The sequence below is a fragment of the Strix aluco genome, chromosome 4, assembly GCF_031877795.1.
Source record: "Strix aluco isolate bStrAlu1 chromosome 4, bStrAlu1.hap1, whole genome shotgun sequence".
Lineage (NCBI taxonomy): Eukaryota > Metazoa > Chordata > Aves > Strigiformes > Strigidae > Strix > Strix aluco.
In genome coordinates, this window is record NC_133934.1 from 31,684,294 (window position 1) to 31,710,794 (window position 26,501).

Below are 26,501 nucleotides of genomic sequence, written 5' to 3' on the forward strand. Positions count from 1 at the left end.
CATTTTACAGTTTGGCTCCAAATAATTTACAGCAGAAAAGCAGGAAAAGGAAGAGGAGGAAGTGGTGTTTCTCTTGCAATTGAGACATACTCTCTTGTGGAAAAATGCTGGAGAAAACGTTGCTCTGCATTGGCCTTGCAATGTATTCCTGCCCCGCAACTGGTGACTGGCATTCTTCTTTCTCTCATGTGGTGTGTAGGACTCAGTCTTAAAAAGTGAGGAAGAGGGGATGAAGGGGTGGGAGAAGCCTAAGCTTAACTTGTACATTGTGCAAAGTTACAGTGCTGTCATTTCATATGTGGTTCTTTCCTCTGACTGTCCTGGGTGGGTGTTACTGTGCATATGGCTTTTGGGCTTTAGCTCTGCTGTTTAAAGAAGTATCAAGATTAGCACAGTCATTTAGAGCATCAGGATTTTTCTGAAAGTGCAATAGAAAACCTGGTATGGGGATCTGGGGATCTGACAGAGGGCCAACAGAGCACTGGAATAACTATTCTCTTCACCTAGGACTTTTGGCTATAAACATTAGTTTTCCCCTTCTGTATACCACGATTAAAAAGACTGCCCACAACACAAAGCAACAACCGCTGTTTCCACACTCACACTTGACAAATCTTCCAGAAACAATTGTGTGAGGAAGGCTTGAAGAAATGCAGCCTGGATTTTCTTTGAGATGATTTGCAGTATCTCAGCTTCAGAATGCATCAAGGAGAGATGTGGGCATCTCTTGAGGCTCGTTGGTCACATAGTGGCAACTGATTATTTTTATAAACCTTTCTTTTGGCTTGTTTATTAATTTTGTACTGTTACAATTCTTTCAACCTCCATGTGCTGCTGTAATCCTGGGTGGTGCTTTACAGAAATGGAAGAATACTGCTTCAGCTACTGTGAACACTTGTAGACTAGATAAATTAAGAATAGATACGAGGCAAGTAAAAAAAGATTAAAGCTAGATGAGTACTCACCTCTCTCCTCTGCCCCTACCCCTTTCCCACATTTGCTCTGTGCCATTTCTTTTACAGAGATTGCTCTTGAGCCTTGAGTTTTGCAAGTGGAACAGAGGTATCGGGTGAAAGTGTGTTTATGTGAGGTGACAGGAAGCCTACAGCGTCAGAGAAGTGGTTAGGGAAGAGAACTAAATACAGTCTGGTCAGCATGGGCTTCTCCTGAATCTCATTGTGAACTTCGTTTAACTGGGCATGCAGGGTACCAATTCTTGTACTAGGCTGCTTGCAGGGATCCAAAATGTGCTTCAGCACCTGGGAAACAAGTGTTCAGAGCTGCTGAAATGGACTCCTGCTTTCACCCATGCTTGACAGTCAGACCATGGCGTTACTCACTACCAGGAGCAGAATTTCTGTTTCTTGCTTTTGTTGCTGTATGGGAACAACTGGAGGGTACTTGCTCTGCCAGAAGGCACCCTGTACGTGTGACATTTTCTGGAATGATGCTGCATCAGAAGACATTGTGCTTGGCTGGTTCCCTGGGCTTTTATGGCTGCTGTAGCCCCTCAGAGTATGACAGACACAACCTGCACTCCCAGCGTCCTTCCAAGCCTTATAAACTGCGTACTTGAATGTTTTTCATTCTAGGGTCCATGTTGATGTCATATCTTAGAGTCTACAATGCATTAATTTCCCTTGGTGGTAGTTATGTTTAACCATCCTTGCTAGCCCAGGAAATCTCATACTTTGCCTGGCCACCTGAGTCCCCTCCATTATGTTTCATTCTGGGACATAGTAAATGGTAAATGAATTGCAGTGTGGGCAGATGATGGTGGAGAGAAAGTGCCGTCTCCTTTCTCAGTGAAGTTTAATTGTGTTCAACTGGTGTGGCTAAATTTGATGTATTTCACCAGTTTAGTGGCAATAATGCTTTGTAATCTTAGCACAGTGAGATGGTGTGTGATTAGCATGATCAGTCACATCCTGGCCAGCAAATCCTCGCCTGGAACTGAAACAGCATGAAAATAGGAAATAGGGTTTTTTTCTTTGTTCCCACTGCCTAAAGGAAAGATGTTTTAAAAGAAAGTGTCTGGTTGTCCTCGTTCAGGGATAGAAAGAGTTGTTCATTTGTGTAAAGGCTGTTTTATATTTGAATTATTTTGGATATTTTTAAAATGTTTAGGTTTATAAATGCTCGAGTATCATCTCTTTATGGCTGCTTCTCTTCTCCTCTTTAAATTTGCCTCTTCATGAGTAATCAATTTTCTTCCATCATCATGTAGTAGAACGGATAGGGGGAGATTTCACTTAACATCACAGTAGTAGCTTGTTTTTTCCATTTTGATAGTACAGGTGATCTTATGAAGAACCTTTTCTTGACATTTCTATTTGTACTGTTCATCCAGATATCTTACGTGGCTGACATTTGAAATAATACTGTTTCTACTTATTAGTGTTTTATGTTAGTAAATATACTTAGTGTTAGCCAAACATATTTGATGACAAAATATATCTGAGTATTTTATGAAGTGAATATTGTTAGTTTTGCAAAGATCAGAAGAAGAATATTAAAAAGGGTTTTATTTCTTAGATATTTATAAGGAAGTCTAAGCTGTAAAGTTCCATCAGATTTCTCTGAGTTTTTCAGTCAATAAGTGTTTCAAGTGATGCCCTGTTTCTCTGTTTTAATTCTGGAAAACAAAGGCAAACCATGATCACCTCAATTCTTCAGTTGCCTCCACACAGCAAGAGCTCCACTGAAAATCTACGAATTGTACTGGTTTTGGTGTGTGTTCTGGTTTTTTCTTTCTCAATAAATAGCAACAGGGAAATGTCTTCTTATTCTGTATATTTTATTAGGTTGATGACAAGATAAGGAATTGAGTCCATTTTTCTCCTTTTCTAAAGCAGATCTACTGTTTAAGAAAGTTGCCGGAACTTCAACCTGAAGACCTACAGTCCTCTTCCCTTACTAAACATGTCTTACGCACATCTTGTGTCAGTGCTTGGCCTGAGGGCTCCAGTGTGGATGTGGAAAAGCAGCTACAAGTTCCCTGTCCTGTGTTTGACTCTGCTCTGTGAAAAAGTTGTTTGAGATTTGCCTTTGTGGCTCAGTCTGTTGCCCCCTTGCCGTATAGGGACAGGTGATAAATAAGGAGCAACTTAGTTAAGGTTTTTAAAATGCTTTGAAGTTTTAAATACAATACTAGTATAATTAATGATTAATACTAATGATCAATTTTACATTTTTGTCACCGTGGTCTGTTTAACCACTCAAAGTCTTGTTACTGAAATTCAGTAACTGAAACCAGCTACATTTCAGCAAATACTGAAATTTAACCACAATGTTGATTAAGTGCCGGCTCAGGTGGAGCTCTTCTCTTGATAGCATCCAAGTCAATACTGAGATACCAATTTTATCCTTTAGATGATGGTAGTCTATTACAAAAATTAGCAATTTCAGAGAAAGGTGGAAGTGTCTGTCTGTCCTTGGTGCTCAGAAGGGAGATCCACTGCGGACTGAAATAGCAGCATGTCAGCTGGGGAGGTAAAAGCGCAGTAGGGTTCTGTTCTCTGTGCAGCACGGAGGTGAGGCTGTGTCACTGGAGGCATGGAGGAGCAGGAGGAATTGTAAGCTATGAGCGAGTAGAGGAAAAACCTCTCTGACTTGCTGTGAAGATCTACCCAGGTCTGGCATGTTTTGGTATCTGAGGATCTGCAGCGGAATCTCCTGCTTGCATGCCCCTCTTGTCCCTGAACAGAATAGAGAATGTCTCAGTGTAGTGTCTTCTATTCCTGAGGAGGGGGATAACCTGGGCCTGTGTATGTAATGAAAACTGCTCAGACAGTGAAAAGCCAGATGTTGGCTATACAGACTCAGGCCAGCTGTCCTGAGTCTTAATCTGGCCACAACTGATGTTAATTTGTGCAAAGAGAATTTGTTTATCAGAAGGAGTAAGTGAGCCTGGAGGAGTAGCTGGGAAAGGAGAGTGTGCAACAGAAAGGGGGAGGAAGAGTGAGGAGGTGAAGGTGTCCTCCTGCCCTGGCTCTGCAGAGCTTCAGGAGAAGAGGTGGCTCCTGGCAGGAGCACGGCATTTCCAGGCTCTGGAGGGGAACACAGAGCAGGTTTTTCACCCTCTGTGCTGCTGACTAATGTTATTTCCCATGACGTTATGGGGAATGGGTTTTGTTCTGGGGAATGGGTGCCATGATTCCTTCTGACCACCTTGCCCAACAGAATAAGGTGGTTGAGGTTTGGCTTTCTTCAGAGGAAAAAAAAAACCAACCAACACTTCCCAGCTCCCTACTTCTCTCCACTGTGGTTTTCACCATGCAAGCGTTCATTTTGGTCTTTGCTTTTTTACCATAATTGGCTGGAGAATTTCTAAATGCCATGGTTCATGCAGCTCTTTTCTTAAGAAATTGTTTATTTTCTTTACTTTGCTACCCAGCTGTAAACCTCAACAGCATGATTTTAATTCTCTGAAATCAAAGATGGTCGCAAGTGTTTTAGTTCTTTTAGACAAATTCAGCTTGAGTTCAGATTTTACTTGGCTCGTAGGTCACTCAAATACGGGTTTTTTGTGACTCATTGCAAAATTTAGAGATGGTTCTGAGATTTCAACCCCCTAAATTTGGGGAGGGGAGATGGATTTACTGCCTCATGTTCAGCTTTACCTTTATAAAATTTAATGAGGCAATTATTAAAATAGTGTTTCTACTGCAGTGATTGGTAATTTGGTTTGAATAAGACCCCTTTTACTCTTGGCTTTTCTATATCGCTTTATAATTCTCAGAACTTTGAAAGACAACACACAGGCATAAAGTAATCGTGTCTGGTTTTTTTTCCCCTCTAGTTAGAGACATGTAGAACTATGCCTGAACTTTTTTTAATGTATTTTTACTTCATAGAACATATGTGGTAATTTTCCTTGTGATCCATGGAGATGCTCTAACTCAAAAGGTATATTAGTAGTTTCCAAAAAAGCCCCCTTAACAATCGGACATCCCTTATGACCAGGGACTAAGTTCATAGAATGAAAATTTGACTCTCTTCATTTCATCTGACCTATTTAAAATACTTTATCAGTTCATCTGAATTGCAAGGATGAAATTCATATATATGTTTGTCATTGTAAAAATATATTAAACTGAAACAGTGCAAAAATAAAATAATTTGAAGACATTTTTTGACACTTGCCAGTCACAATGAATCAAAGCCATTTTTATCTGCTGTTTTTCTTCATTAATTGGTTATTATTGTTCTGAGTAGTGACACTGCTTTGAAAGCGCTCCATAAATTGCTAACTTTAGTGCTTGCAGCTGCTGTATGTCACAGAATGTCTTTATTGGTTTCAGTTTGTGTTAGGCAGCAAAAACAGAACTACTGTATCTGATTTTGCACCATGACAATAAATTTGTATCCAGTAAGATTGCCCTTATGTGACATTCAGGAAAGAATTTGTTCTGTGTCAAAACACCTCAGCAATGTATTAGTTTGTCCTTTTCCTTATGAAAGAAGGAAAAAGTTCCAAATCCCAATCCAAAATAGATTGGATTGTACCTGCTTGCTTTCAGCCTTGATTTATTAGCACCTAGTGATTTATTAGCCAGTTGGCTCTCCACCCCCTTGCTCAGGTGCTAACCCCTGTCAGCTCCAGGAGCCCTTTCCATAGTATTACATAGACTTTTTTTTTGTAGCTGTACCACTGTGCTGGTTTATGATTACCCTGTGATCAGCTGGTGTGGCCAGGTCTGTCTTCTCATCCATTTCTAGCTGATAGGGGTCAAGTTATTAGAGGAACGTGTCAGCAGTATGCCTTAAATGAATGAGTTTGTACATAATACTTCAACATTGCCTCTCATTTTTGTTATCCCAGACCTCCAGACATCCAGTTTTTCTGGGATGGCACTCTGACTCTCCTTTGACTTCAAGATACTTCTCAACATTGTCTTATTGATACATGTCAGGAGCACGCTGTTAGCGCTTGTGCCTTATCACTGAAGAGGTTTGGTCTAAGAGTTTCATACTCCCTTCTTGAAAATTAACATTTTATATGTAAACCAGAACTTTCTGTGAGGATGAAATGCTCCTTCTCTCACCAGTGAAAAAATGGGAAGTGATATGATCCAAAAGTGTTGACAGGACTTGTTCTAGGGGCTGGAGGGGCAGAAAAAGCAGTTCCCGTAACAATCCCCTGCAGGAATATCTTAGTAATAGTGATTTGAGTGCAGGATCTTAGTCTGCCAACAGCTTGTGCCAGCCTTGAGGAGGTACAAATGACCGCCAGCAGCTGGGGAGGGGCAGCAGGGAGGTGTTTGGCCAGTTTGAGTTGTATTCCTTGGACTTTGGACTGCTCTGCAGCAGGGCCTCAGGCAAGTTGCTTTGCCTTTGGGAGGTTTATCCTCCCATCTGTAGCTTGGCCAGTAGTGCAGGTTATAAATGCTTTCAAGCAGGAATTATCTCATGTAAGAAATGAACCTTCTGAGAGAATCCCATGTTTTACAATTTATTATTTTTTCTCTGAGAAGGAAATAATGAGTCAATATCTCTTTACTGTGTTGACCTCAAGTGTTTAATGCAGATCTGGAAACCTCAGACAAAACCCAGTGTACCAAAAGGGTCTTCCATCACAAATAACTTGAGTTAATAAGTATTGCCCTAGTAAAATAAAACTTTCTCCCTTCTGTTACATAATGGATGAATGTTTTGTGGTGAATCAGAAGCTATTGCAGTCTCTTCCTTTCTAAAAGTCTCACATGCATCGCTGAGCCCAGAGCTATTATAAGCAGGTTTTATCTTATCCCATATGTTCTGTAATGCAGCCCAGTACCTTAGTTAACATTTATTGCATTTACTTAACCCTTTCACAAGTGTCCTTATATGTGTGATCTCCGCTAGCTGCTATCACTGTGCTCAAGATGCGTATCCCAAGTTGTTTTAAGCTCCTTAACTACTCACTGTGTAACCTGTACATGGGGCTTCCCCCCGAAAGCTGGGAAAAAAGAAGGAAGCTCCCTGGCCGCAATAAGGTTTGCTGCTGAAGTTTGTACTGACTTTGTCATACCGTCTTCCCTGCTGGGAATCCCCACTCCCCAGCCTACCCCACACATTCCCAGAGTGACCTGCCAGCTCTAGGTTTGGCTGTGTTTTTCAGAGAGCAGTGTCTTCCCCATCCCAAAGGTGCTTCCCAAGGCTGGCAGCGGCATGGATTAGGGAGGAAATGAAGGGTTGGGTGAGGAACAGGAGCCTTTCCGACCTCTAGTACCACTCACAGTGATACTTAATAACAGGCACAGAAATATGAAGACTGGCTGGGAAGGCTTTAATTTATAGATTGGAAAAAGAGGAAGACAGGAGCTCAAAAAGGAAGGGAGGTGAGACTCTAGCAAGAGTAAACAAGACCAAAGAAGTGGATAGAAGCAGTGTTTACTTGGCTTTGGTTCTTCTGTTTACTGTCATTTAAAGACTTTAAAACTGTTCTTTATTCCTCCTCTCCATTAATATCTCTTCCTTGCTGCTAAAGACCACTGTGCCAGTCCTCCTGCAGCAGAGGTTAAGTCCTTTTGCCTTGAAATGAGTAAAATAAGGTTTTACTTTCCCTGTTACTTCCTTGTGTCAAGAGAAGTGTTGAAATACCTCTATCCTTGCTCTGGATGATAAGGTGTTGTATGGTGTTTGAACATTAATAGACTCTATTATGCTGATTCATATGTGTTTCCTAACAGCTATCTCAGCTACTTATGGTTTCTTTGGAAGATACAGCCTTCGGCAGGAAGAAAAATCACAAAATGGGTGGTAATTTATGGAAATGTTTTTGCTTTTGCAGGTGGCAAGGGTAAATAGACGTTTCTGGAAAGTAAGATTGGTTCTTGCTGTGTTATGGATACTTTAGGTAGTATTACTAGTTTATATCAGGTAATCCAAGAATACCTCATCTTTTCTGTGGGACACGGTTTGCAAGAAATAGTATCTCTTATAAGATCACTTGATACTCTTGGAAGAACAGGCAAGCATTGGCATGCTATTTTTCCTTTGCTTTGCCTAGGTGTTTCATGAGACTATTTGTCGCCTTTGATCCGTCTCCATTTTGTTTCATTTAATGTTTCTTGGGTATTGATTTCATCTTTCGTCATATTATCTCATCTTTTCTCTATCAACATAGGGCTATTGCAAACTGTCCGCTTTACAAGTGTTACATGCTATCACTAAACACACGGGTGAACTCATTGCTGGGAAGTTATATTATTGAATCTGAGCATCGCTCTTTTTTTAGGTCAATCTTTATTCCCTTTGTGTTATCTTAAATGTTTCCTCGGGCTCTTTGGTGTTTGTGTCTGCTTTGTATATCTGGACACTGTCCATCTGTCAACCCCAACTTTCTTTTCAGCTACCTATGAAAGAGAGGGCAACGGACCAAGGACAGGTCATGGAGACAGAAAATATCCAGAAACCAACTTGCCCTGTGAAATCTGACAAACTACAATATGTACAGGAGCTCAGAGCTCACACCTGTTTTAAAACATGAGAACATGGTTAAGCAGAGCAGAGCCCACCCTCCTCCTCCTTGCTCCCAAACAATTTGTTTCCCTTTCCTGGAGGAGTGGAGACACCTCTCCAGGGAGCGCTGCTTCCCTCTCTGAACGCAAATGTTATCAGCAATAATGAGTAGCTCGGAGGACTCACAGAAATGGACGTGCTGAGATGTGGAGTGGGTGGGAAAGATGGAGGCAAGTGCTGATCCCAGTTTATGCAGGGAAGCTCTGTGCCCTGTGAGAACAGATGGGGCAGGGGGGAGGCAGGGTGGCTTTTTCAGTGGGAATCTGAAAAGAAAAGAGGTTGTGCAGATGCACAGCCACCCCAGGGCTCAACAGGGCAATGCTTATGGTAGCAGTTGAGTCATTTTAAAAAGAGCATGAATAAACATACCATTAGCTTAAAATCAAGGTGGGTTTTTTTATTACTGATACTGGCAATGTACATCATAACAGCCTCTTTCTGCTGTAGAGATGTGATTAGAGATGTCAGTCAACTTACCCTCTTAACAGTACTTTTTAGTTCCCTTTTCCACCTCGGCTGTTGTATTGGGCCCGCAGCCCAGTAACCCACCTGCCCTCTCCCTGCCGTGCAGTTCTTAACACTGCATTCATGTGGATTTCCATTCTCTACATACTTTATAGAAATTCCTGTAGAACTTAATAGTTCATATCCTCATTAATCTAGCCTATTACACCATATTTTATAGCCATTAAGTTCACTAACAAGGAACACATTATTTTGGAGACAGGTCCTGTACAGACAGGTGCTGCATAATGAACAAAAGTTTGTGAAATCTCCGCAAATCCCATTGCAAAACTGAGGTTTGAAAAATTTTGGCGACAATAACGTCAGTTTTAAAAAGTCACTGTAAATCTTGCTTTTATTTATTTTTCCCCTGAACAATCATCTTTCTACCCACCAGCTGATGCAGTTCCTTGGTCAGCTCTGCTTGGAGAGGTCTGTCCCAGCAGGTTTTCTCACCCACACTACTGTGAGTGCCCCCAGCACCACAGCAAGGAGGAAAAGCTGCAAGGAACCAACACTTTATTACGTATTTAGATGTCTCTTCTATGATTATGGGAGATTTTCTGTTTCTCATGTGAGGCTTGCTTTGCTTGAAAGTTATTTTTCAGATGTTTCCAGTGGTGTTGATGTCTCTGTCCCATCCAGTGGTGTAGCCTCACCCCTGCATTATGCCAGTTGTTTGGGGTACATTGCTTGCTCTCTTTCCAAACATTTAAAGCTCTTCCCTCTGTAAGAGTGGTAGTTAAATCTTTATTTGACCTGTGCTTGTGTTGAGGGCTCTATACAGTTTTTGAAAGGCATCACAGCCTAGGAATCCCAATGGATTTGGGTGACATTTGAGCAGTTCAACTACAGGCTCTCTTACAGGGATTTGTCAGCTGGTGCGTTGCTGAGACTGCCAGCTGGAGTCCAAAGGCTATGCCTGATTTACTGGCAATAAAGCCCATTGCACCGGCCTTCATCTTTCTTGTAGAGCACCATAGAGTGAAAGAGTGCGAGAGGAGTAGCTGCACCTATCAGTATCCCCTCTGTTGTTGGGACTGGAGGGACCATGTGCTGGTTTCATTATACCGATGCTCTCCAATTTAACTGGGTCTGTGATAGGCACTACATGTCTTTATGTAGCTGACAAATTACATGACGGGTTAAAGATTATTCTAATCTGCTCTGCTACTCTTCTGGAATAAGCTGAGAAGGGAGCGTTTACCATATGTGCGGTGTTATTCTAGCTAATGTATCCAACCTTGTTTATCTGTCGCCTTCACACCTCATGTTTTTCTGTGATTCAAAACTGATTTACTGTTAACTGTTTACAGTGATTTGAACAAGAGAGGCTTGTCAAACAGACAGGAAAAAAGGTTTAATTGCTGATTTCCATGTTCTTCTGCAGCTGGATCTGTAGGATTCCCATTGTAGTGATTAAGGAGAGAAGCAAATGGCCTGTGTAAGCAGACTTGTTTCCCAGCTATCTCAGCAATTGTCCTTGACACAAGTCGACGGTATTGGATGTCCCAACCTTAAGCCTTTCCTATCCCATTTTTTTCTTTCAGCAGTATGGATAGACAGGAGGAATGAGTCATGTTTGAGCTCTAGCATTAGAGACTCGAAAGGCTTTTGGGCAGGGCATTGTCTGTTGCGTTGCCAATGTTTCAGTTCCTTTTTGTATTTGTTTTACTGTTATAGGAAGCATTTTACCCTGTAGGTGATACCATCCCACATCTTACTTCATAAGATTTTTGTGAAAAATTTACATAAATAGACTTTGCCTTAGTGGTCAGGCATTGCCTCATTAGAAGCCTGCAAGGGCTGGCTGCTCCTTATCTCTGTGCTGGCAGGATGGGGAATAGTGTGTGCAGCCTGTGCAGGGAAGGGTGTTCATTGGTTTTGCAGTGAGTCACAAAGCCTAGTTTAAAGAATTCACGCTTAGTAATATGACAACTGTGATGATGGGGTATGGAGCGGGGAAACAGCTGAGGGACACGTTAAATCACATGGAGAAAAGCAGATCTTGGCTGGAGATAACCATGTTGGCTTTCACCCATTTTGATGAAATGAAAGCTGTGTTGACCTGTCTTATTTGTTCAACACCTAGATTCATGGTTGGTGAATCAGTACAGTAGATTTAGAGTTGATGAGGTAATTCACAGCTATATCTGAAGACCTCTAAAAGAGGAGGGGACAAGGGTAAAGTGGATGAATGATACAGAACCTTTCTTTAAAGACACTGTAGTTGAATTGATTTATGCAGTAAATTACATTAACCAGTAGAAATGGCATCACACAACCTCCCCCTTTCAAAGAAGGCTGAGGAAGCAGACGAGGTAGGAACTGTGGAAAGACAGCTCTTTCACCCAGTCTTGTGTCTGGTACTGATGCTTTCTCTCCTGTATGCTCTACCATTTGATTTATGAGTTTTTGCAAGCAGTCTCTGAAGTGCATGAAGGGTTGGGGCAGCTGTGGCCTAGAGCAATAATTTCTCTCTTTCTCTGCATGACTGCCTGCCTGTCTGTTAGGGGTTTCATATAAGAGTATATTTCTCTTAAGTCAGAATTGAGCAGAAAGCAATTGATCTGGCTGGAGATGTGAGTTGGTCAGTTTATGCAAAGCAGAGCTAGGGGATGGGAAGAGTAAACTTCTGTACCCCTTTTTCTTCTACACTGATAAAACTGCTGCATCAGTGGTTGTTGTTTTTCTCATCTGCTTATTGTGGGTCAGCAATTCTGGATCAAAAAATTCTAATGCTGGGCCTGAATTTGAGGTTCATATTTCAGCTTTTTATCTTTACGCTGCTACTGGGATGCCTTGTTGTCTTAATGAAATTGCATAAATGCTATGTATCTTGACTGCCCAGTGAAAAGAATGATACCTGTGTAAACTTCTTAGAGATCTGTAAAGGAAATCCATAATTACTATCTGTTGCATCTTTGACTTTATAATTCCAATCTAGGTTTCGTACTTCATCCATAATTGGGTACAGATGGATTCACAAAGAGTAGTTTTCTTGCTGTCTGCGTAAGTTTGATCTCACCTCTGGGTTCAGCTCAGGCTCGCTGGCACCATGATAGTTTGAAAACCGCTTGTCGCTGGAAGTAGCCAGATCACAATGTGCTTGGGCGCATTTTCTCTCTCTAAATACTCTGTAGTTATGCCTCCAGCAACTACAGAGCGGTGTTACGCAGATGTGGCTTTGCCATACCCAGGTATAGTGGAGTGGAGCATAAAACCTGATGTGGTACTGAAGAATACTGTTGCACTGCAGAAGATTTTTCATGTTTCCTGGTCAAACATTCCTATGGGGTCCTCTACGTACTTTGCAACCAAACTGCTGCTTTCTGATGAGCAGCAGCTCATACAAGGAGTAGAGCGTGCTGAGGCAGTGTGTATGCATACAGCCTGGGAGAAAAGCACATATAGGGATTGAAATAGATGATGAAAGTATTTGTCATCAGTACAACACGATGCTTCTCAAACTGGATTATGATAGGAGGCTAAAAGTTGGGGTTACTTTTAAAAAAACCCAAACAACGGGCTTGTTTTAAGCAGATTCAATGCAAAATTGAGTAGAGGCAGAAAAGAAATGAAGCTCTTTGACAGCTATGGTGTTTTAGTAATTCTTTGGTGCATCCCAGCCCTCAGAAATTAACCCTTTCTTGGCAGTGGCTAACAAGAAACTTGGTAGTTCTTTTTAATGGATGTGGGGAAAGTAGTTAGAAACTGCCTTTATTTTCTTCAGCCTTTGGTGGGAAAAAAAGTTACTTTTTATTTCTGGTTAACTTTTTTATTTCTTGTTTCTGTCTTCATGTCTGTTTTGTCTTTTTGCTGTGCTTTTTTTTGTGGAGCTTTTAAAATTTAAGCATCTCAAGGAAGAAATGCTTGGTCAAATTCTGTCCTCAGTTACTTGGGAAAAAAAAGTCAGAAAAATGTATTGACTTTGCTGGATGTTTACTGAAGTAACCCACCAGCAAACCAACAGAACTTTATCCTGTTCTCTTTATTCATTTGTAAATTTACTTGTCTAGTTATGAGGGTATGTAAGTAAAATACAGCTGGTTATTTTCAATTTCTTTTAATTCAAGTCAGAAGTTCCAGCACCTGCCAAAGTGGGGTGACCAAAGCAGTGGTTGTCTTACGGTGAAAAGGTCAAAAGTGTGATGTGAAGCCTAAAAACGAGTCTCAGTGTTATATTCTGGCTCTGCAAAATTATCCTTTCTCTTCATCCAAACGTTCAGCTGCACTGACACATCTGAGCAGATCCTTAAGCCCTAGAGCAGATGTTTTAATGCTCTTACCTTTGCTTTGTCAACATGACACGTCAACAGCGAGTTGCAGCCCTGCATTTACATTGCAAGCACCAGGCTGCTTCGGGCTGGTGACTTGCTCTTTGACCTCATTCTTCCTTTGAACCTGCTGCCGCGGTGCGGTGCGTGCTTGGGAGCCGTGTTCCCTCAGCCCTGTGCCTGTTTGTCTTGTAATCCACAGACAAGAAAAAAGCAGGCAAATTCCAGCCTTTCAAGAAGCTCTTTGGCAAGAGGAAGAAAAGAGAGCCTGCGTCAGACTGTGAGGAAGCCAAACTGAAGCCCAGCCACTCCTTCGGCAACGTCTGCAATGGCACCTTCTCCTCCGATGAAGAGCCAAACGGTGGTCTGAGGTAAGCGCACACGGGTCTGCTGCCAGCCCGTGCAAACACAAGGCTTGTTCTCCCTGCTTTTAACGGAATTAAATTTAAATTCTGCCTCTGCTCAGTGGTAGCAGGTTGCACGCTGCTTTTTACGAAGCGTGTGCATCTCTGTCCCTCCTCTGAACGTGACACCCGCTGCTGTGGACCCCGAGGTCTTGCTTCTTGCATGCGTTACTTATTGGGTACATGTGCCAGTCTGCAAAAAAGAAATCCCAGGGTGAAGCAGAAATGAATTTGAATCCGGCTCTGTGATTTAACAGAACTTCATGGCAAACACCTGAGCAGAGGTATTAATGGCATCCGTGTTTTTAAAACTGGGGAAAGGGAAACTTGAACTGGCTGCTACAGGTACTTTATTGCATGCTTTTCCCTGCAAAGTGGTATCTCTGGGTCAAGACAGACATCCTCTTTCAGTCTACCCCATACAGTTTTTGCATTGTAATTGGGGTCAGCAGACAGGCTGCTTTTATTCTGATCCGATTTGAATGTAGAGGACAAGGAAGAGAGGGGAGAGAGGCACCTGGAAATCAGATCATATTCCAGTGACAAGAGAGGACAACAGGTGACAGTGTGAGAATTTTCTGTAGAAATAGTGGGAAAAAGAAACTGTACAGAGTTAACTGGTTAGCAGTCTCTAACTAGAAACAGAACAGAAAAAACCCTGAACAAAATCCCAAACAAACAGCAACAAAAAAACCCCACCCCAACAATGACAAATAAGACCAGATGCACAAACTAATTGGGTCAGTATTACTTACTTCACTTTCCAACTGAAAGTCTCAGAGAGGTTAGTTGACTCCTGGTCAAAACCTGTTTCTTTGGAAAAAAAGGAACTTGTTTACACTTGGGACTGTGAGTATCTGAAAGTAACAAAATATCTGAGAGGATCAAAAAGCCATACCAAATTCCTCTGCTCAGGAAAGAAATGTGTATCAGAAACATCACCCTGCACAGTATTTTCAGTGGTGCAAAGTCACAGCTGTGAAAATGTGATTCATTTATTTTTATTTTCTTTGAGTTTCTGGATGTTTTGTTCCATTTTGTGAAATTCTTTAAGTTCTAGGTTTCCCCTTTGGTTTCTGCAGTGCAGTCTTGTACACCTCTTTTGCCTGTCCCAATTTTTCAGAAAATCAAGACTGACCATAGCCACACCTTAGATAGAGATGCGACTGACTGCTTTTGCGTTGCATTACCTGTGTGCATGATGCTGAGCAACTGTTGGAAGTTACAGTACCCACTGCCTCAAGAGCAAACTAGTGAAGAAGAGCAAAACAAAGGGCATCATCTTGCTATCAGGGATTTCCCATTCAGTGTAACTGAAAATGCAGTGCTGCACCCAGAAACAGTGATATGGGAACTTCTCCTGTTCCTCAACAGTGAAGTGAAGGTGTGACAGACCCTTGTAAGACTGCTAAATGCTTGCATTTTTAAACATATTAATTTTTCTAATTAATAAAGGCATTAAATTTAAGCCTCTAGTGGAATAAATCAGACTGCACAGTTTAAATCACAGGGGATTAGCAAATGTGAAGGGTCCCAAGTCTCATCTCAAGTGGAACATTTCTTTCTGTGCCTGTGATTTGTGAGAGGTTCTTCTGTTTTAACCTGCTAGAAATACTTAGTGAAAATTCTGTTTTCCCCGTCAGGCTTCATGGTGCAAATGTGGGTGGGATTTGATAATAATTTTCAGTTTGCAGGTAGTGTTTGCCATGTTACTCATTTTACAACAAGCGTAGATGTTCAGTGCAGTGCTTCGGGGAGCTTAGTTTTGCCACCCCTTTCTGTTTTCAGCAGCATGGCTTCCATCCATTGTAGTTTTTTGCCTTTAGTATAATTTCAAATGTTTATGAATTGAATGCAAAGATAGGCTAAGTAAAATAGTATATGTAGTTGTTTACAAATTCTCTAACAGTAAATACATTGCCATGTATTCCACTATTGATATAGAAATGGACCAGAGCAAATATAAACAACTAGTAGCATATTTATGTAACCAAAATCCTGAGTAGTTTTATAAAACCATTTGATTCAAACTCTTACAGAATGTACAACGACCGAATATTTGCAAAAGCTTAATAATAGCTCCAATTTTGCAACAAAAGTTCAGGGATGTTCCCATTCCCTTCATAGAGCTATATTTCTTCATCAACCTGTAAAGTACATTAATTTGTTATCTGCAGATGTTTCATATGGACTTTTTGTTTTGTTTTGGGGAGAAGAGGTTGTTATTTTGAAAAGATATTAAGGGAAGAAGCTCCTTCAGGGAGGTAGAGGAAAGCAAATAAATGAGTATAGGCTAAATAAGACATCTGTATTGCTTCCAAGACCTAAGCTAGTATTTCACTGCGTGCTGTATTGGCTTACAAGCCTGCTCAGAGCTAATGCCTGAATCTCTAATGGAGAGTGCTCCGGCGGGTGATGCAGATGTACAGGGAGCAATTGAGGTAATCTGCATACGGTGTAGATTGACTAGCTGAGTTGGAAGCAGCCTGAGAGATCTGTCTGTCCCTTCCTTCTTACAGATACTTCCTGGGCTCATCGGATGCAAATAGCTTGCTTGGTATCCTGATGTATGCACACTTCAACCTATTTATTCATCCCTGTTTTGCAATTCCCAGGTGGGAGGTTTCCTACTGCAATTTGTCTTGCCCTGCCTTGTGAAAGACTGGAATTCCTTTTTCCACTTTTATATTGCCCTTCTTGAGTTTACAAAGTTAAAACTGTATTCATTAACTTTGTTGTAACCATATGACCTGGGAGCTAGAAGTGTTTATTACAAGACAAGTTAAGTTCCATTTGTGGGTCTTCACTAAAGTCTGCAGAAGCTTCTGTTCTGAGGCTGTGATTTGGCACTTTATAAGATTTTATATTTGTCACAGTTGACACTAAGCAGGCATTGTGAGGACATATCTGAAAGGGCACCTGTGCGGTGCCCTACAAAAAGTTTGTCATTCTGGGTTGATGTGCAGAGTCGGAGGGGAATTAAATTTTTCTTATAGAGGGTACAGTAGAGTGCCTTTACTTAGGCTGAACGCAGTATTCCAAAGGACCTGGAATTAGACCTGTCATGTCTTTAGACTGAAGTGTGACAACATTGATCTTTCAGGGAAAAGTCTCTCAGCAAACTTCCATCTCTTGAATGTGCCAGTCCATGAAATGGGACCCCTTTATTTGTAAATCCCCATCAAGTTCCACATAATCCCTGTAAAACTCTCAGGTCACCTACATAAAGTCATCTTCATTATGAAGAAATCACCTGAAGATCTTAGCTCTCTCTGTATGCTGAGGAAGACTGCCTGTGAAGAAGAAATGTGAGAGATTTCCTGTCTCACAAACAACTTTGCCCAGTATTAGCTCGACATTTGTCAGCATGAATTGCTATTGGGACTGGACCATGAATCACCCAGCTCTTTGCCTAGTAGAGCTGTGCTAAACTGTACAGCAGTTACTACTCAGCTTCTTTTCTGCTTGTAGGAACCACGTGAATAAGCAGTGTGATTCCTCCGAATGTATTAGTTCTTTGAAAATGCCTCCTTTTGGCAAGCAAAGTTGGTATTTGCTATTCAAGCTGCACTCTTGTTGCACTTGATCAGATAATTCAGAAAGATCATATAATTGCATTGTGTCACTTCCATGATTGTAGAAGTCAAAAGCATTCACTTCCAAATATGAAGTTGGTTTCCGACAAGTTAACCAGCAGAACTTGAAAAATTATCTTTACTTGACAGTTGTCCTGACATCTTGCCAGGAAACTTCAATTCTAGAAATATAAACTGGGTATATGCGAGCTGAAGGAAAATCTTTTGGTACTTTTTGTAATACTTGCCCAGTGTCTGCACTCAAAGACAGGCTTCATGTGAGTTTAAGGCAAGTGTTTTGTACAGTTCTCATCACTAGGCTATCTAGATTAGCAAAATAAGCAATAAACTGTTTATGGACCAAAGCTGGGGCAAGGAGCATGGTGTGTTCCTAAGCTGCATCAGGAGTTTTATTGCTTGTGATGGAAAGTTCCCAGGGGGGAGGCCCCAGGGTGGCAAATGTGGATGCAGTGCCAAAGATGCAGCACAAGTCAGGTCACGCATCTGTCTGGAGCTGTGAGTTGTGTGAGTGACTGTCTCCTGGTAAGGACTAAAGTCTCCTGAATTTCTCCAGGCAGTCTGTCAGGCAGTGCCAAGAGTGAATCTTTCCATTTGAAAAGAGCAGAAAAAGGACTGGGGAGAGAGAAAAAGGGCATTTCATTGTCATTTTAAGAGGCTTTCATTTAGCAATTTGCTAAAGTTAATTTTTGTCAGAAACTGGGTGGGTTGGGCTGTTTTACTGGTGGTTTACACCTGAGTCCAAATGGCACAGACAGTCTGAAGGTGGAAAGGAGACAGTGGTTTCATACCAGCTGTCGGCTTTTATAGTGCAAATGTGGCTTCCCTCTGCTTAAGAGAGGTCAATGGCAGTGGTGGAAAGAATGACAGTGATGAGTGGTGAGGGTTCCATGGGATGGGCTGCCTGCACAGCATATTTCTTGGTAGATACTTGACTGCTAGTGGCCTTCCTCAAAATATTTTTTAGAGGGGAAATAATGTGATCAAGATTTGATCCATCAGTTGAGTTGTGGTATCGACAATAAATTCCAGGCAGCTGTTGTTATTTATCTAAGAGGAGGTAGTTGACCTGTAAAGTATATATTTTAATTTTACATTAATTTTGAATTCTGTGCCTGAATGGCCACAAAGGGCACAAGCACAAATTTTCAGGCAGAGAAAGGATAGGAAGTATAGCTATTAACATGGCTAAATCACCATCTCTTTAATGAATTTAAATTTGAGAAAGAAGTCTACAGAAGGTGGAAACAAATGGTGAATTGCAGAGGTATGTAAAGGATAACGGGGAGTCATTTTAGGAATTCTTTACTGATAGGAGGAGGACTAAGCAAAGAGTTGGTCCTCTGTAAGCAAGGAGGGAATGATGGCAACAAATAATGCCAAGAAAGCCACAGTGCTTCAGTTCTAACTTTCATCTTCATACAAAAACAGGAGAGAGAAAAAAAGCAGCACTAGGTGTCCTTTTGACATTACATCTGTTTTTAGCCTAGGTGAACTTCGTTACCGTGAGTGCCGTTTATACTGGGTTTGTGCATACATGCATAGCAGGAACATCACAGCTTTGAAAGCATACATACGCCAAATAAAATGCAGGTTCTTCTGGAGGGTGCAGATTGGGACCTGTATTCTTGTGGTTAACAGAAGTTTGAGATAGGAGAGGCTTGTTCAGTGCTCAACCACCCTTTCTGTGATTGTTCCCAGCTGAGCATTTACCTCGGAAAACAAAATTATTCATCTGATTTTTCTAAACTGCGCTCAGCTTGAGAATTTCTGCAGATATTTGGAGTCTTCTACTCCTTCTATAGCAGCATATTATATGTCAGGTCTAGGATTTATTCACTATTACTCATCTCTTGTATCTCTATTTTAGTTTCTGAATATTTAATTTTCATTTTGCATTTCATGTGAATGAGAACAGCTCATCTGCATCAACTGTGGCCTTGGTTACTAACTACTGATCAATGGCATTCACTCTCGTTGTCATAGAGACTGGCCTGAAAAATAAATGTAATTATATTTTCCTCATCTCTCAAGTGACTCTTTTATTATTGCTCAGGTAATTACCTGACATGTACCTTGAAAGAATATGTGGTGATTGATCAAGTAAGGCACAAAAAAAATCCCTAATCAGGAGAAACTGCTCAGTCCCTTTCTTTCTGGACTTCTCATTGCCTTTTAAGCAATCCCAGCCCCTGCTCTGATGGCATGTTCACCTTGCAGCTCAGATTTCCAGGTCATTTCAATGGGTAATGTGCTTCACATGAAGTCTCCCATGTTACTTTGGGGAGATAGTGAAAATAGTAGGATGGATGCTAGGGTCTTCTTTTCTTATGTTTGCTGCAGATGACAATCAGCAGCAGGACACAAAGATTCATGTTCCTGCTCCAGGCCACCTCAGGGATTTCACTAAAGGCTTGACCCCAAGGTAGTGTTTTCAGCATCTCATTTAGGTGGACTCTTATAAAGCAGACATAGTTGTTGGCCCACAGTCTGTCCCAAAATTTCCAAAAGCAGCTCATGATATTTTCAAATCTTCATGAAGTGAAGTCTTGCTTTTGCCTCTGACTCAAACTTGTAAGCCTAATGTATAAACTTCTAATGTCTGTGTATTGTTTTTTCTGCATGACTATTAGAGCATTTGATCTCAGGAAAATGATTCATCCAACAGTTCAGCTGTTTGGTTTCTAAATTTGTGAGCGGGGAGGAGGGAACCCAACAACCTATAAATGATAACTTGCAAGAACCTGCTTTGTTAAAATAGGAAGAGTAAGAACTTTATTTGATGTATTTGTTTATTAGCTGATAGAATATTTACACATTCATAAATACCTATGAATTGAAAGTACTGGCTAAACACGATAACAACCATACCTAGAGAGTCAAAAACTTCTGTGGTTTGGGTCCAGGGGACTGTCCTGATTACTTCTGGGACAGTTTCAGCCACTGCTTTGACACATTTCCATGGGGATGCAGCAATGGGCAGTTCTGTATGAAGCAATCTAGACCAACAGTTAAAAAAAAAAAAAAGAGATCTGTGTACCTGCTTGGAGCTTCAAAGAGCTTCTAAGATATCTTCTCTTTGTCACATCCAGTTTTCATACACTGGGCAATTATTTTTTTTTCTTTTGCTTATTAGCCTGGTTGCTGCAATCGGCTTTTGTCAGTCTCCTAATTTCCTTTGTAAGTGTCTCATTTTGAGTGCCTTCCTGACTCCAGTGGGAGTGCCTTGGTGCAGTGGTGCTTGATGTCCACCTTCTCCTGGAGACCTCATCTTATCAGCACTCTGGTTTCAGTAAGTATCTCTTCAAGCCCAAGCAAAACAACATACGGACATTGTAAGGCTCCTAGAAAGAAAACACAGTTGGCTTTTCTTCACTTGTGTAAGCTGACACAAATCCATTTAGAGGTTTCTTATTTCTGGGTTATGAGGTGTATTGTGGGAATGAAGGGGCATTCCAGGACAGAAAAAGTGGCAAAGAACAGCTTTGCTCTCCCCAGTTCTTTGCATGTATCTTTTTATAGGATTCATTATGGGTTTTGGTGAAATTGGAGCTGTTTCACCTTGTCTGTGATTTATATTGCAGCTGAACAGCACAGGACTAGGAGCCACAACCACCTTATGAGTCGCCATTTCTGATCTGTACTGAGTGACGTGTGGTCAGGGCAGAAGAGTGGGGAAAGCCATTCTGAAATAGTCCCAGGTGTCTTGACCTAACATAAGACTAACATCATGCTCACTGTTTTTGTTGATCTTACCTTTTCTTGACACTTGTGGTTGCTTGACCCTGGCTGGACACCAGGTGCCCACCAAAGCCACTCTATCACTCCCCTCCTCAACTGGACAGGAGAGAGAAAATATAACAAAAGGCTCGTGATTCGAGATAAAGGCAGGGAGAGATCACTCAGCAATTATCGTCACAGGCAAAACAGACTCAAAGTGGGGAAATTAGTTTAATTTATTACCAATGAAATCAGAGTAGGATAATGAGAAATAAAACCGAATCCTAAAAAATACCTTCTCCCCACCCCACCTTCTTCCTGGGCTTAACTTAACTTCCTATTTTCTCTACCTCCTGTCCCCCAGCAGCACAGGGGCTGGAATGGGGGTTGTGATCAGTTCATCACACATTTTCTCTGCCACTCCTTCTTCCTCAGGGGGAGGACTCCTCACACTCTTCCCCTGCTCCAGCGTGGGGTCCCTCTCACGGAAGACAGTCCTCCACAAACTTCTCTGACATGAGTCCTTCCCACAGGCTACAGTTCTTCACAAACTGCTACAGTGTGGGTCCCTTCCACAGGGTACAATCCTTCAGGAACAGACTGCTCCAGCGTGGGTCCCCCACGGGGTCACAAGTCCTGCCAGCAAACCTGCTCCAGTGTGGGCTCCTCTCTCCACGGGTCCACAGGTCCTGCCAGGAGCCTGCTCAGTGCCAGCTCTCCATGGGGTCACAGCCTCCTTTGGGCATCCACCTGTTCCGGTGTGGGGTCCTCCCCGGGCTGCAGGTGGAGATCTGCTCCACCGTTAACCCCCATGGGCTGCAGGGCACAGCCTGCCTCACCATGGGCTGCACCATGGGCTGCAGGGGAATCTCTGCTCCGGTGCCTGGAGCACCTCCTCCCCCTCCTTCTTCACTGACCTTGGTGCCTGCAGAGGTGTTTCTTACTCCTCCCTCCAGCTACAATTGCACAGGTTTTCCTTCCCCTTCTTAAATGTTATCACAGAGGCGCTACCACCATTGCTGATGGGCTCAGCCTTGGCCAGCGGTAGGTCCATCCTGGAGCCAGCTGGCATCAGCTCTGTTGAACACAGGGGAAGCTTCTAGCAGCTTCTCACAGAAGCCCCCCTCCCCACCCCACACCCCCCACTACCAAAATCTTGCCATGCAAACCCAGTACAGCACCTCAACTCTTGCCTTCCTCCCTCCGGTTACCAACTTGCTTAAGTTTTTGTGCTCCAGAAGCTTTCTTCCCAGGCATGTGAGCTAAGACTTTTCACTACTTGCTGCAGTTTTGTCACTTACTAGAAATTTGCACTAAATTCTATCAGCTTGCCTTTTTTTTTTTTTTAAGCTTCTACTTCAGTGCAGAGATGCCTCACTATATACACTGTAGTTTGTGTATGATCCTGAGAACTCTTCAGTAGGCTTTGTCTCTGCAACAGTCCCCAATGTTTTATACCAGGTCTCACTTCGTGTCTCCTTTTTAACTTGTCTTTCATCCTCAGCCCTGATCATGACTAGCTTCATTTTCACCTCAGTAATCCCAGAACTTTTTTTACTATCGTCTTCACTTCTTCCATCACATATGCTGTCTTGCTTTAGTCTCCCTGAAAAGTTAGGCTGCCTTACTGTCCACTGGTCCTCTCCCTTGCCTCCCTTTCAGATGTTTTCATTGCATTCCCTTTCCTAATCATCATATACTTCATTTCCTTTCAGATTCTGCATGGAAACTGTCTTTTTAGCAGCTGGTAAGGTCTAAGGGCTGGGCTCCTGAACCAGAGTTGTCACCTCTAGTATAATATACCATCTTATTTCCTCTTCCTTTCCTTCCTTATGAGCTAAGTGAAATCACTGTATAGCACTTATTCCTGTCAAGACTTTTCACTTTTCTATATGTTTTATCATATTTTAGAGCAAATTTTACATAACCATATGCTGCTATTAGATAGTGTGACATGCAATGGATTGCCAGTTCAAGTGTGAAAGTTGGACCATTTAGAGCCCTGTTCCTTCCACTAGTCTGCATATTTCTATGATAACTGGTGAATTGTCCACAATCCTCAAGCTATGTTAGGAATTCACTTGCAGAATTACTGGAAACCAGAGTGGTGCCTTTCTCTGCATACTGAGACTTTCCAAGATTAGATGATTTGGTGAATAATTATGTAAAATTCACGTGTCAAGAACTATCTAGTCCCAGCTCATTACCTTGTCAGACAGCAGCAAGGGCAGGGCTGCTCCCTCAGCAAAGGTGAAGGGAGCACCAAGGGGGATCCCACAGCAGGGTAGGGCCTTGTTGCCCAGGGTCCAGTCCTACAGTATCTAAGCAAGGCAAGCAGGAGAGATGCTGGGATGGTGGCCAGGTCCAACTAGGAGTACAAATAAGGCCGTATCTGCATGATAAGGCAGGTCTGAGTCTGAACCAGGAAGTCAGTCTGTAGGTCAGGATCAGATCCACTCATCACACCACAGGTCCACAGTTGAGAAGGCAAGCCAGGAAATCAGTCTGTAAATTGAAGTCTGGATCAAGGGGCTTCATAGCCAGGTACAGTTGTGGCTGAGCTGCAGACCAGCACTCCTTCAGCATATCTCCAGCAGGGAGCAAAACCTCGACTGTGATCTTAAATAGTGCTCCTGGACCCATGTGTGTGTGGGTGGAGGCCCCAGGTGATGCTGCTCAGGGATGTTAAAGCTTATTAGTGCACTCAGGGCCTTGATAATTCCCATGATTACTTTTTATGCCCTTAATTGTCATGATTTTAGTTTGATTATTAGCATAACATTACTTAAAGCTAGACTCGATCTCTACTTAAAAAAAAAAAAAAAAATTATGGTAAGTTCATACGTTACAGATCCCCTGATGACACCAAACTGGAGCTTTGTATAAGATAATATTGCATGATGTCTATGAAATGAGCAGAGCTACTAATACAGAGGCTGAAAAGCAGGTCCTTGGCATCAGTGGGACGCTGGTGGGTCATAGCAATGGGACTGTGCAGTTTTCCCAGAGTTAGTGCCTTGAGGTTCAGTAGTTCCTGAAGGTGATCTGGATACATCTTTAGATTGAGCACAGGAATAATCTCTTAAGTTTACCTTATGCAAAAGAATCCTTCAACTACCCTGGTAAAAAAATCTCCCTTTTGCCTATTGAGCTTGTAAGGACCATGTTTACGGGTTTGTTAATGCAATGAAGCAACATGCTGTCTGAGCACAGTTGTAAGTCAGAGTTATGTTGCAGCATGAACAATATTCCTCATCCAGGCATGAGTTAGAACCAAAATTCACATTTCAGCATGACAGATGAAAGAGAGGACACTAAAAATACAGCACAGAATTACAATCCTTTTTCCTCTATTACAGTATTAATGCATGTCTGGAATGACTAGAAAATGCAATTTATGTTTTTCATCTCTTGCTGCCCTGGAGACATTTATTGGAGATGCAAAGAGTTGGAATTGGATTTCTTTTTTAAAACAAAACATTAAGTAAAGGCAACCTATCACTGCACTTGTCATTTCCCTGGGGCGCTGTTCTGGGAGGTGACTTTCAGATGTCTTTGAAGGGCTTGTACTAAGGATCAATACCTGGCTAAAACAAATTCATTCTGCTTTGCATGCGTTGTGAATTTTTTAGTCTTAAAAATGGCTTTATGTTAAAAAGTTGACTCTGACCTCTAATGATTACAGAATTGGTTTCTAATGGAAATCTAAAAGAGTGAAAGTCATGAGACTGGGGTTTTTTGGAGTCAGTCTCTACAAACATGAAAGAACAGAACAACTCATTCTTTCTCTTTATTTTCCAGTTTCTATTTCTAACTCTTTAATATCACAGTGGGAGGAACATTTATGACACACCGAAGAGGCAGTTGCTGGTGCAGGCTTTCTGTACTACAGTAAAGTGCTGATACAGGATTATGCAAGAGCTGAGATGTCGGCATTCCCTGCTGGCAAAATTTCCCCTTTTTAAGGACCCCACATTTGTCTTTGAGAGGAGAAATAGCTCTGCAGAAAAATGGGGTCTGAAACATAATATCCACCAGTACCAAGGTAAACTTAGCCTTGTATTCTGTGCAGTATTACCTCTACACATACTCTGATGTACTTAAGGGTGCAGTCCCGCAGTAGTATATGCTGATTGAAGTCTGGACTGCAGTTGTCTGACTCTTTCCAGGTTCATGTGAACTGTGAGCACTAAGCGAGCACAAAAGAGGTGATGGCAATACATGGGGAGGAGGATAAAGGGAGAAAGGATGTTATGCACCCAGTCCTGAGTTGGAACATCTAGAGCTGACAGAAAATTGCATCCTAAACAGATAACAATGCATAGCAGTTGATGGCTGATGGGGGTCCAAAGACCAATCTCTCTGTTTGCTGGTCTTCATGGGAGAGGAGTAAGACCATAGGCTCAGGGTGGTCCCATTCTGCTGTGAATGATTTGTTTTGCATTTCCTAGTTTCTTAGCACACACAGACAGCTCAGCCAGAATGAGTAATGGAAAGAGGAGGGGTTACTGCACAGAGGTTTTTGCAAGCCATATTCGTACATAGATACATTAGAGTTATGATACTTCCAATATCTATGTAATCTGTTTTTCCTCTGGTTTTCTGGGATTCTTCCAGAAGTCTGAAATACAACGGAAGGTGTTCTCCCTTTCCAGAATGAATTTATCAGCACCGAGTTAAACAAAAAGTCTGAGAAATGTTAATTTTGTGCAGAAGAAATCTAGTTAGGGGCAAGATGTGTTTGAGGCAACTCTTTTTACAGCTAAATGCAGTTAAACCTGGGCTAGGAGTCCATGTCTTGTCTATGGTCAAGATGTGGTGTGGTCCTCATACTCCATGTTTTGCTCTATTTCCCACCTGTTTGACACTCCTGGCTTCATTATTTGTAAAAATCCTGTGGGAAGTTTGGCTGTGCTGTACTTTTATGCTCTTGGGATACCCTCAAGATAAAGACGTATCCTGGTGCACTCTTTTTGTGCCAAAGCCCATGTGTATCAAAGAACCCGTCATACATTCTCAAAACTGTCGTAGTTCTTAAGAATTACATCCTAATAAAAGAAGGTGAAAAGTATGCTCTTAGTTTTGCTGAGAAACCAAGTATTCAGGCCTATCTTCAGGAGTCTGAAGAGGGAGACAGGTGTGGCAAAGAAAACTCTTGAGAATGAATGGAATTTAACTTTGCTTTGAGTATGAGAAAATTTGTTTTGAAAATTTCTGTGTTGGAACTGAAACTTGTACATGATATTTGAGTTGCAACACATCTTCAGAGAGAACATCTTTAAGGATTTGCTAAAAGTACTTTGTATTTTGGTATAGCACATCCATAATTCATTTAATTTAGGTTTCTGGAAGTGAGTCAGATTGTGATTCAGTTATTTTCAGCACCAACAGCCTCTGAAGTGTCATCATCAGTATTATCAACAGAAGTGCTCATAAACTGATACCACTGTTTTCCCACATCTCTTGGAAGTAATATGGCAGTTTGAAACTGTAATACC

At 41.8% G+C, this 26,501-nt stretch overlaps 1 protein-coding gene across 4 annotated transcripts in view; it reads left to right on the forward strand.

The window, feature by feature from the left end:
• CRACD (capping protein inhibiting regulator of actin dynamics) overlaps positions 1–26,501 on the forward strand; it is a 139,484-nt gene that overhangs the window by 79,996 nt on the left and 32,987 nt on the right. For all 4 annotated transcript variants that reach the window (XM_074822605.1, XM_074822609.1, XM_074822607.1 and 1 more), the window contains exon 3: positions 13,489–13,657. The gene's annotated coding sequence lies outside the window, so the exon portion shown is untranslated. The remainder of the gene's footprint in view (positions 1–13,488; positions 13,658–26,501) is intronic.